The following is a 13,093-nucleotide window of genomic DNA, read 5'->3' as shown; positions in this document are numbered from 1 at the left end:
CCATGTCTGAAGTAATACCCCTATCAAAACATTATTTGAGAAATGACCTCCTCAGCTCCTCAATGAGTCCCTCAAAACTGGAGGTACCTGGGGACCGTGATCTAGAGAACATGATTTCTGAAAACCTTGGGCATGATTACTTATTGTGCAAAGGATATCAAAAACTATTATCTCATTAAAAAACGAAAATCATATTCCTATCTTAAAAAAATACCTTCATCACTTTTCATATTATATGCTCAGCACATCGGATGAAACCTCATACCTGTAATGGCCATACTTTACAAGTTACAGTATTTCCTCCATAAGATTTTTAATGACATCACAAAATAATCAACCATATGACATTGGTTTTCCATATCTCCCCACTGATCATTCCCAAATTCTTTATGTTAGAATTATTGTTCCATTATCCACTTTTTGGAAATTATAATTTTGGACAGGTAAAGGTCTCTGGAGACAAAGGGATATTCCTTTAGCCAACACTGGAGGGTATAGAGAGAGTCCTCTCCTGCTTAATTTACGACCGGATGTGGAGGTGTCAAAACTAGCCCAGTACTGGGACACATAGTGGGACAAAACATTTTCTGGAAAGATTTGGGAAAAAAGGGGATACAGATCATTGGTTGTCTATATCAAGAAAACACTTACCTCTTTTGAAGAACTAAGGTCCAAGAATAATTTACAGAAACAAGACTTTTGTAGATATTTCCAGTTTAGTGAATGTATGTTTAAGGTAGGACAGAATAACAAAAATTCCATATACATTCTGATATAAGTGTTAAGATTGAAATCCTTTGCAAATGTCCACATATAGCAGGGCTTACAGTGGAAGTCAGAAGTTTACATACACTTAGGTTGGAGTCATTAAAACTCATTTTTCAACCACTCCACAAATTTCTTGTTAACAAACTATATTTTTGGCAAGTTGGTTAGGACATCTACTTTGTGTACATCTACAATTGTTTACAGACAGATTATTTCAATTATAATTCACTGTATCACAATTCCAGTGGGTCAGAAGTTTACATACACTAAGTTGACTGTGCCTTTAAACAGCTGGGACAATTCCAGGAAATGATATCATGGATTTAGAAGCTTCTGATAGGATAGGCTTCTGATTGACATCATTTGAGTCAATTGGAGGTGTACCTGTTGATGTCTGGTTGATCCTTGGGAGCAATTTCCAAACGCCTGAAGGTACCACATTAATCTGTACAAACAATTGAACGCAAGTATTAACACCATGGGCCCACGCAGCCGTCATACCGCTCAAGAAGGAGACGCATTCTGTCTCCTAGAGATGAACGTACTTTGGTGCGAAAAGTGCAAATCAATTCCAGAACAACAGCAAATGACCTTGTGTAGATGCTGGATGAAACGGGTACAAAAGTATCTGTATCCACAGTAAAACGAGTCCCATATCGACATAACCTGAAAGGCTGCCCAGCAAAGAAGATGCCACTGCTCCAAAACTGCCATAAAAAGCCAGACTACGGTTTGCAACTGCACATAGGGACAAAGATCATACTTTTTGGAGAAATGTCCTCTGGTCTGATGAAACAAAAATAGAACTGTTTGGCCATAATGACCATTGTTATGTTTGGAGGAAAAGGGGGAGGCTTGCAAGCCAAAGAACACCATGCCAACTGTGAAGCACGGGGCTGACAGCATCCTGTTGTGGGGGTGCTTTGCTGCAGGAGGGACTGGTGCACTTCAGAAAATAGATGGCATCATGAGGGAGGAAAATGATGTGGATATATTGAAGCAACATCTCAAGACATCAGTCAGGAAGTTAAAGCTTGGTCGGAAATGGGTCCTCCAAATGGAACTGAAAAAGCGTGGACGAGCACGGAGGCCTACAAACCTGACTCAGTTACACCAGCCAGTAGGAATGGGCCAAAATTCACCCAACTTATTGTGGGACGCTTGTGGAAAGCTACCCGAAAAGTTTGACCCAAGTTAAACAATTTAAAGGCAATGCTACCAAATACTAATTGAGTGTATGTACACTTCTGACCCACTGGGAATGTGATGAAAGAAATAAAAGCTTACCGTAATTGCTGGACTATTAAGCACATCTGAATATAAACTGCACCCACTGAATTATTAAAAAAATATGTATTTTGTACATAAATAAGCCGCACATGTCTATAAGCCGCAGGTGCCTACCGGTACATTGAAACAAATGAACTTTACACAGCCTTTAAACGAAACACGGCTTGTAACAAAAATTAAACAGTAGCCTACCAAGAAAGTAATTGGTCACTATCTTCCTCCTCCTGTGCACTGAAACCACTGAAGTCATCTCCTTCGGTGTTGGAGTTGAATAGCCTCAGAATTGCTTCACTCGATGTCGGATCGGTTTCATTGTCGCTCTCATCACTTTCATCCGGAGGCAAATACCCCGCCGAGCTCATGCTGCCCCTTCAACACGCAGCAGTCCAGCCTTTCGAAACCCGTTGATGATAGTGGATTTTTTTGACAATGCTCCACGCTGTCAGGACCCACTGGCAGACTTGACCATAAGTTGCTCTTCGCATGTTTTAGTGAAGGATTTCTCCCCACTTGTCATCCAAGCCTCCCACTGAACAAGGAGCGCCACCTTAAATGCACGATTTACACTGTCGAGTGGCTGCAAATACTTTGGGCCATCTGCTTTTCTTCCCTCTGAAAGCTTTTGTTGTATTTTTGCACTGAGTCAGTTCCTCACGCTGCTTTCCAACGTCTTATCATCGACTCATTAAGGCCAAGCTCCCGTGCAGCAGCTCTATTTCCTTTTCCAACAGCCAGATCGATCGCCTTCAACTTGAAAGCTGCATCATATGCATTTCTCCGTGTCTTTGCCATGATGAGGGTGACAAAATTACTACCGTAATCAGAATGATGGGAAGTTTGAGCGCGCTCGATTTACGTCACATTATGTGACGGTGCTCAGTTTTTTGGCGGCATGAATCTTGTGAAAGCGGGAAAAATCCATAAATTAGCCGCGTCATTGTATAAACCGCAAGGTTCAAAGCGTGGGAATAAAGTAGCGGCTTATAGTCTGGAAATTACGGTAATTAAATCATTCTCTCTACTATTATTCTGACATTTCACATTCTTAAAATGAAGTGGTGATCCTAACTGACCTAAGACAGGGAATTTTTACTAGGATTAAATTGTAAAAAACTGTGTATTTGGCTAAGGTGTATGTAAACTTCCGACTTCAGCTGTAACTTCTTCCATTTAAGAATGATGGAGGTCACTGTGATCCTTCAGAAGAGGACTGGCCATCCCACATATGCTCTCTCTAATTCTCTCTTTCTTTCTCTCTCTCGGAGGACCTGAGCCCTAGGACCATGCCCCAGGAATACCTGACATGATGACTCCTTGCTGTCCCCAGTCCACCTGACTGTGCTGCTGCTCCAGTTTCAACTATTCTGCCTTATTATTATTCGACCATGCTGGTCATTTATGAACATTTGAACATCTTGACCATGTTTTGTTATAATCTCCACCCGGCACAGCCAGAAGAGGACTGGCCACCCCACATAGCCTGGTTCCTCTCTAGGTTTCTTCCTAGGTTTTGGCCTTTCTAGGGAGTTTTTCCTAGCCACCGTGCTTCTTCACCTGCATTGCTTGCTGTTTGGGGTTTTAGGCTGGGTTTCTGTACAGCACTTTGAGATATCAGCTGATGTACGAAGGGCTATATAAAATAAATTTGATTGATTGATTGATTGATATATACAGTGCATAAGCAAAGTGTTCAGGCCCCTTGATTCTTTCCACGTTTTGTTACATTACAGCCTTATTCTAAAATGGATTAAAATGGGGGTTTATGGCCTCCCGGGTGGCACAGCGGTCTAAGGCTTGAGGCGTCACTACAGTCCCCGGTTCTCAGGCTGTCACAGCCGGTTGTGACCTGGATACCCATGAGGCAATGCACAGTTGGCCCAGCATCGTCCGGGTTATGGGAGGATTTGGCCGACTGGGATTTCCTTGTCTCATCGCGCTCCCGTGACTCCTTGTGGCGGGCCAGGCGCCTGCAGGCTGACTTCGGTCGCCAGCTAGTCGGTGTTCCCTCCGATACATTGGTGCGGCTGGCTTCCGGGTAAAGCGAGGAGTGTGTCAAGAAGCAGCTTGACAGGGTCGTGTTTCGGAAGACGATTGGCTCTCAACCTTTGCCTCTCCCGAGTCGATAGGGGAGTTGCAGCAATGGGACAAGACTGTAACTACCAATTAAATATCATGAAATTGGGGAGAAAAAGGAGTAAAAGTACAAAAAATACAAACAATAGCCCATAATGACAAAGCAAAAACAGGTTTTTAGAAATTATTGAAAAAACTGAAATATCACATTATTCAGACCGTTTACTCAGTACTTTGTTGATGCACCTTTGGCAGTGATTACAGCCTCGAGTTTTCAGCCTCCAATGGGAGTTTCTCCTGTTCTTCTATGCAGATCCTCTCAAGCTTTGTCAGGTTGGATGGGGAGTAGCTGCACAGCTATTTTCAGGTCTCTCCAGATATGTTCGATCGGGTTCAAGCCTGGGATCAGGCTGGGCCACTCAAGGACATTCAGAGACATGTCTTGAAGCCACTCCTACATTGTCTTGGCTGTGTGCTTAGGGTCATTGTTCTGTTGGAAGGGGAACCTTTGCCCCAGTCTGAGGTCCTGATTGCTCTGGAGCAGATTTTCATCAAGGATCTCTCTGTACTTTTCTCCATAAATTTTTCCCTTGATCCTGACTAGTCTACCAGTCCCTGCCGCTGAAAAACATCCCCACAGCATGATGCTGCCACCACCATGCTTCACCGTAGGGATGGTGCCAAGTTTCCTCCAGACTTGACACTTGGCATTCAGGCCACTCTACCATAAAGGCCTGATTGGTGGAGTGCTGCAGAGATGGTTCTCCTTCTGGAAGATTCTCCCATCTCCACAGATGAACTCTGGAGCTCTGTCAGAGTGACCATCGGGTTCTTTGTCATCTCCCTGACTAAGGCCCTTCTCCCCGATTGCTCAGTTTGGCCTGGCGGCCCGCTCTAGGAAGAATCTGGGTGGTTCCAAACTTCTTCCATTTAAGAATGATGGAGGTCACTGTGATCCTTCAATGCTGCATACATGTTTTAGTACCCTTCCCAAATCTGTGCCTCGACACAATCCTGTCTCTGAGTAAGGTTACAAACTGTGGGAAAAAGGAAGCGGTCTGAATCATTTCCGAATGAACTGTATAGCCACCATATGTGGATTTAATGGAAGTTGTAAGGGCCTAAAGGCCGTATGGTGAAAAAAACTTGGAGGTAACATTTGGAGAGGAGGAATGGTATATAATAGTACAACAGATGCTCCTCCCTATTAGAGATGCCCGGTCCAAGCTGATTCAATTTAAAGTGTTCAATAGGATTTATTGGACACCTGAGGTTGAACAGAATAGGTTTGATAGAATCCAACCTATGCTGGAGATGTCAGTCAAGTACAGGAGGCATGATCCATATGTTCTCTAACTTTCCAAGCTTACATACCTTTAGACAGAAGGTATTGGAAAAGATTGGGGATATTCTGGGTACCACAATACTTGCAAATCCTGCTTTGCTATTACTGAATATCACTAAGGATATTGATGGACTGAGAAGCTCATGTTTAAACTGGCTAAAACTTGCTCTAACCACAGCCAAATGAGTCATATTGAGACACTGGAATTTACAGTATATACATTCATTGTCTGTCAAGATATTGTTTAGTGCCCAATGTAATTCAATTGCATTGTTGTTATATCGTGAAAGGAAACAATACAAACTATAATTACAAAAATAAAATAAAATACAGAAATACCTAATTTCCGTAAGTATTCACACCCCTTTGCTCAGAGACTCCAAATTGCGCTCAGGTGAATCCAATTTCCATTGATCATCCTTGAGATGTTATTACAACTTGAGTCCACTTGTGGCCAATTCAATTGTTTGGACATAATTTACAAAGAAACTATACCACGAAGTCCAAGGAACTGGCCGTAGATTGCAGCGATTGTGATGAGGTACATACAGTATCTAGGGAAGGGTATAAAACTATTTCTAGACTGTTGAACGTTTCCAAGAGCACAAGTGTTACGGTGAGTGAATGAGGACCCAAAAGCGAATTAACTTAAACAGAGCTTCTTTAATAACCAAACATAGGTAGGCTCAGATAGACCGGCAGATTCCGACAGGACAGGACAAGGTTACAGCAAACATGACGATAGTCTGGCTCAGGCATGAAACACAACAAACAAGAATCCGACAAGGACAGGAACAAAAACAGAGAGAGATATAGGGGACTAATCAGAGGGAAAAGGGGAACAGGTGGGAGAAGGGGTGACGAGGTAGTCAAGAGGAGACAAGGAACAGCTGGGGGAAAGCGGGGGAGAAAAGGTAACCTAATACGACCAGCAGAGGGAGACAGGGTGAAGGGAAAGGACAGAGACAAGACACAACATGACAACAAGGGTCTTCATCATATGGAACTACCCGGCCTCTGCCTAGAGCTGGCCGTCAAACCGAATTGAGCAAACGGGGCAAGAAGGACCTTGGTCAGGGAGGTGAACACGAACCCAATGACCACTCTGACAGAACTACAGAGTTCCTTGGCAGACAAAGCAACGCTGGAATGGCTTCAGAACAGGAATGTGAAAGTCCTTGAGTGGCCCAGCCATAGCCCAGACTTGAATCCCATTTGTGGAAAGTAGGGATGCACCGGTATGACATTTTTGGCCGACACCGATATCCAATATTTTCCTTGCCAAAAAATCCGATACCAATAACCAATACTTAACATTTTTGCAACCTTTGAAGCATTCTAGTACAGTTAAATAGTTGACACACACACACACACACACACACTCACACACTCACTCACTCACTCACTCACTCACTCACTCACTCACTCACTCCCACACACACACAGACCAAAAAGTTATTTTGTTGGCATTTACGTACAGTGCCTTGCGAAAGTATTCGGCCCCCTTGAACTTTGCGACCTTTTGCCACATTTCAGGCTTCAAACATAAAGATATAAAACTGTATTTTTTTGTGAAGAATCAACAACAAGTGGGACACAATCATGAAGTGGAACGACATTTATTGGATATTTCAAACTTTTTTAACATATCAAAAACTGAAAAATTGGGCGTGCAAAATTATTCATTATTCATTACCAGTAAAGCATAATGAAAACCTATTTCTTTCAACAAGGAATTCATCATACCTGTCAAGCAATGAAGTTTCAGCTCTGTCTGTCTGCGGCCTCTCTTCCTTCTTGTCCAGCTGTGTCCAGCTGTAACATTTCACATAAACCCTGTTTCTTGTCTGCATCGAAGTAGCGGTCCTTGTACCTAGCATCTTTGCACAGTAATGAGGCTCAGAGAGAGTGCCACCGAATCGCTTGCTCACAGACATACCCAAGACAACTCAAAGCTGTAATAGCCGCCAAATGTGATTTTTCAAATGATTGACTTGGGGGTGTGAATACTCATGTAAATAAGATATTTCTGCACTTCAATGTCATTACATTTGCGAAAATGTCTAAACATGTTTTCACTTAGTCGTTATGTGGTATTGTGCGTAGATGGGTGAAAGAAAAAAATCTGTTTAATCCATTTTTAATTCAGGCTGTAACACAAAATGTGGATTAAGTCACTGTAAATACACCAGTCCCCATGCCTGGGCTAGGTAGAGGGTTTATTAAGCTGTCAGACAGCAGAACATGTCTTCAATTGGAACTTGTCTGAGGGTTTGATTGCCCTTTTTAACGTGTCATATGGCCTGCATAGGCTGGAGGCAATATTTTTCTGCTTTGAGTACGTTATAATTTTTGACATTTTGTTCTAATAATTTAAAAAAAGCTTTAACTAGAAAAGTCAGTTAAGAAAAAATTCTTATTTACAACGACAGCCTACCGGGGAACAGATTTTTACCTTGTTAGCTCAGAGATTTGATCCAGCAACCTTTTGGTTGCTCTGACCACTAGGCTGCCTGCCGCCCCAAATCTAAATACATATTAAAACTGCTTTTCAGGCGGAGTCTTTATTTTTTATCTTTTGCAATCTATCCATCTCTCTCTCTCTCTCTCTCTCTCTCTCTCTCTCTCTCTCTCTCTCTCTCTCTCTCCCTCCCTCCCTCCCTCCCTCCCTCCCTCCCTCTTTCTTTTCTCCTTGGGAGGTTTGTTCCCTATCAAGCCATGTGTCAATATTCTTAAGGAACTGTCATTCACTTTACATGTTAACTTTCCTCACAGCCCCTGAAGTCACACTTGTCTGGTTGGCTTCATAATTAAAACTCCAGAGCTAGTTTTCACTTGACTCTCTGGGGCTAATAGGAATGGCAAGGTTTTATTGACAACCTCGTTATGTTCAGATTAATCTATATTTTTCAACGCAATATTTGGCGGGCCCTTCACTCTTAACATGGAATGCAATATTTACTCCAGTGCTGATTCTGTTAGCACACAGATTGCCAGTCTGAGCAAAGTCAGCCAGATAATGTGACAAGCCTTCTAATCAACTAGCATGAGGAAGTGCCCGATGGAACAATTTATATTACAGACCCTCCTGTTACAAAACACAGTACTTATATCCTCTCACTCACTTCCCTCCTTCTAACCTCCCTCTCTTTCATCATCTACTATGGCCATCTTTCATTCTCTTCCTTTCACTTCCCATTCCTCCTTTTTCCTACCTTTTATGCTCTTTTTCACTTTCCTCCCATCTGTCTGTTCTTCTGTTATTTTCATTCTTAAAAGTATAAGCCATTGGAGGGGGGATCATTTAGTTATTTGATGTGGAATATTAGGACCCCTTTAGGTATAAAATAATACACAATTATTTGATAAAATATTGAATTTGGCCTTTACTACTATTGTCCAGAGAAACTCGATGAATAACATATTCATAAATGGCAAAAAAGACAGTCACATTTTTTATAATAAAAAACAAGGTTTTGAAGTGTTTGTCATATCTAGGAGATGAACTCAGCAAAAAAAGAAACGCCCCTTTTTCAGGACCCTGTCTTTCAAAGATAATTCATAAAAATCCAAATAACTTCACAGATCTTCATTGTAAAGGGTTTAAACACTGTTTCCCATGCTTGTTCAATGAACCCTAAACAATTCATATACCTGTGGAACTGTCGTTAAGACACTAACAGCTTACAAACAGTAGGCAATTAAGTTCACCGTTATGAAAACGTAGGACATTCAGAGGCCTTTCTACTGACTCTGAAAAACACCAAAAGAAGGATGCCCAGGGTTCCTGCTAATGCTGCAAGGAGGCATGAGGACTGCAGATGTGGCCAGGGCCATAAATTGAAATGTCCGTACTGTGAGATGCCTAAGACAGCGCTACAGACAGACAGGACGGACAGCTGATCGTCCTCGCAGTGGCAGACCACGTGTAACAACACCTGCACAGGATCGATACATCCGAACATCACACCAGTGGGACAGGAACAGGATGGCAACAACAACTGCCCGAGTTACACCAGGAACGCACAATCCCTCCATCAGTGCTCAGACGGTTCACAATAGGCTGAGAGAAGCTGGACTGTTGTAAGGCAGGTCCTCACCAGACACACCAGCAACAACTTCGCCTATGGGCACAAACACACCGTCACTGGACAAGACAGGAATGGTAAAATGTGGTCTTCACGGTTTTGTCTCACCAGAGGTGATGGTTTATCGTCGAAGGAATGAACATTACACCAAAGCCTGTACTCTGGAGCGGGATCAATTTGGAGGTAGAGGGTCCGTCATGGTCTGGGGCGGTGTGTCACAGCATCATCAAACTGAGTTTGTTGTCATTGCAGGCAATCTCGACGCTGTGCGTTACAGGGAAGACATCCTCCTCCCTCATGTGGTACCCTTCCTGCAGACTCATCCTGACATGACCCTCCAGCATGACAATGCCACCAGCCATACTGCTCATTCTGTGCGTGATTTCCTACAAGACAGGAATGTCAGTGTTCTGCCATGGCCAGCGAAGAGCCCAGATCTCAATCCCATTGAGCACGTCTGGGACCTGTTGGATCGAAGGGTGAGGCTAGGGCCATTCTCCCCAGAAAAGTCTGGGAACTTGCAGGTGCCTTGGTGGAAGAGTGGGGGTAACATCTCACAGCAAGAACTGGCAAATCTAGAGCAGTCCATGAGGAGGAGATGCACTGCAGTATGTAATGCAGCTGGTGCCCCCCCCCCCCCCCCAGATTATTCCATTTCTGTTAGTCACATGTATGTGGAACTTGTTCAGTTTATGTCTCAGATGTTGAATCTTGTTATGTTCATAAAATATTTTCACATGTTAAGTTTGCTGAAAATAAACACAGTTGACAGTGAGAGGACGTTTCTTTTTTTTGCTGAGTTTATAAGAAAGCTCAGGAAATATATATGTGTAATATATATATATATATATATATATATATATATATATATATATATATATATATATATATATATATATATCAAATATATACAGTTGAAGTCGGAAGTTTACATACACTTAGGTTGGAGTCATTAAAGCTCATTTTTTCAACCACTCCAAACATTTCTTGTTAACAAACTAAAGTTTTGGCAAGTTGGTTAGGACATCTACTTTGTGCATGACACTAGTCATTTTTCCAAAAATTGTTTACAGGCAGATTATTTCACTCATAATTCACTGTATCACAATTCCAGTGGGTCAGAAGTTTACATACACCAAGTTGACTGTGCCTTTAAACAGCTTGAACAATTCCAGAAAATGATGTCATGGCTTTAGAAGCTTCTAATAGGCTAATTGACATCATTTGAGTCAATATGAGGTCTACCTGTGGATGTATTTTGAAGGCCTACCTTCAAACTCAGTGTCTCTTTGCTTGACATCATGGGAAAATCAATAGAAATCAGTCAAGACCTCAGAAAAACAATCGTAGACCTCCACACGCCTGGTTCATCATTGGGAGCAATTTCCAAATGCCACGTTCATCTGTACAAACAATAGTAACCAAGTATAAACACCATGGGCACACGCAGCCGTCATACCGCTCAGGAAGGAGACGCATTCTGTGTCCTAGAGATGAACGTACTTTGGTGAGAAAAGTGCAAATCATTCCCAGAACAGCAGCAAATTACCTTGTGAACAGGCTGGAGGAAACGGGTACAAAAGTATCTATATCCACAGTAAAACGAGTCCTATATCGACATAACCTGAAAGGCCGTTCAGCAAGGAAGAAGCCATTGCTCCAAAACTGCCATAAAAAAAAAAGCCAGACTACGGTTTGCAACTGCACATCGGGACAAAGATCATACTTTTTGGAGAAATGTCCTCTGGTCTGATGAAACAAAATTAGAACTGTTTGGCCATAATGACCATCGTTATGTTTGGAGGAAAAAGGGGGAGGCTTGCAAGCCGAAGAACACCATCCCAACCGTGAAGCACGGGGTGGTAGCAACATGTTGTGGGGGTGGTTTGCTGCAGAACGGACTGGTGCACTTCACAAAAGAGATGGCATCATGAGGAATGAAAATGATGTGAATATATTGAAGCAACATCTCAAGACATCAGTGAGGAAGTTAAAGCTTGGTCGCAAATGAGTCTTCCAAATGGACACTAACCCCAAGCATACTTCCAAAGTTGTGGCAAAATGTCTTAAGGGCATCAAAGTCAGGATATTGGAGTGGCCATTACAAAGCCCTGACCTCAATCCCATAGGAAATTTGTGGACAGAACTGAAAAAGCGTGTGCAAGCAAGGAGGTCTACAAAGACTCAGTTACTCCAGCTCTGTCAGGAGGATATGGGCTAAAATTCACCCAACTTATTGTGGGAAGCTTGTGGAAGGCTACCCGAAACGTTTGACCCAAGTTAAACCTTTTAAAGGCAACTCTACTAAATACTAATTGAGTGTAAGTAAACTTCTGACCCACTGGGAATGTGATGAAAGAAATAAAAGCTGAAATAAATCATTCTCTCTCTATTATTATTCTGACATTTCACATTCTTAAAGTAAAGTGGTGATCCTAACTGACCTAAGACAGGGAATTTTTACTGGGATTAAATGTCAGGAATTGTGAATAACTGAGTTTAAATATATTTGGCTAAAGTGCATGTAAACTTCTGACCTCAACAGTATATATATTTTTTCACAACTATTTAGGCCCTTTTTTGAGTGGACACAAAACTGCTTTCATACTTCCATACATTTTTTAAAACCGGCACTGGTTACCTTCAGATGAGTCCCGTGACACTTGTGGGGGTCGTAGAGCAAAACGGTAGGTCAAATCGCTACAGATTTTCATTACAAGACCAATTTTCGTTATGTCTCATGGTCTGACAAACATCGCTCTCGCTCTGCCACCTTTCACTGCAGATGCGGAAGTGCAAAATCGGACGCATCAGTAGCGTAAACTGATTGATTTTGATGGGTTGTTTTTTGTATTATGTTACTAGGAGGTTAACCTGGTTCTCTCACCCCCCCCCCCCCCCTTCTAACAAAACGCAATCACCCTCTCACTCGCTTTTCTGAAAACGTTGGCTCTTGCATCCACCCCTAAAGCAGAATCTCCTGCCTCCACTCTCACATTAGAGGAAAGAACATGGATTACCTAGAGAGGTTGGATTAATGTAGGTATCTGGCTGAAACCTAACATCCATTTTAATATCACCCCCACATCCTCCAGTGAGGGTTAGATACTGTATGTCTGCACCAAAAGTCACAGATGAACATGTGACATGTCTACAGTTTCGTTGGAATGTTACAGTGCAAGAGAGGTGAATTTACGTTGTGAACTGAAGCACCCTTGTTTCCTTTAACATTATGGTTTCAGACAAGTGAAAGGAGTCCATTGGTCCTCACTGTGTTGCATTCGGCTGTCCTGTCAGTTCCTGGTAGCCTAGCATAACCCAGCACAGCTTAATTACTGAGCACATGCTTTTTACTGAAAGGGCTATATTTAGAAACACACACGTGCATGGACAAACAAGTAGCACACACACAAACAACCAGGGCCAGCGCATCAGTAAACAGACAGGACTCTTTCTTGTCTGCTAGGAGTTAATATTCATCAGTGTTTGATAAATACACCTGGCTGCCCGTACGACCGGGGTGGAGATT

The sequence above is a fragment of the Oncorhynchus mykiss genome, chromosome 6 (assembly GCF_013265735.2).
Source record: "Oncorhynchus mykiss isolate Arlee chromosome 6, USDA_OmykA_1.1, whole genome shotgun sequence".
Lineage (NCBI taxonomy): Eukaryota > Metazoa > Chordata > Actinopteri > Salmoniformes > Salmonidae > Oncorhynchus > Oncorhynchus mykiss.
This window is presented reverse-complemented; position numbering follows the sequence as displayed.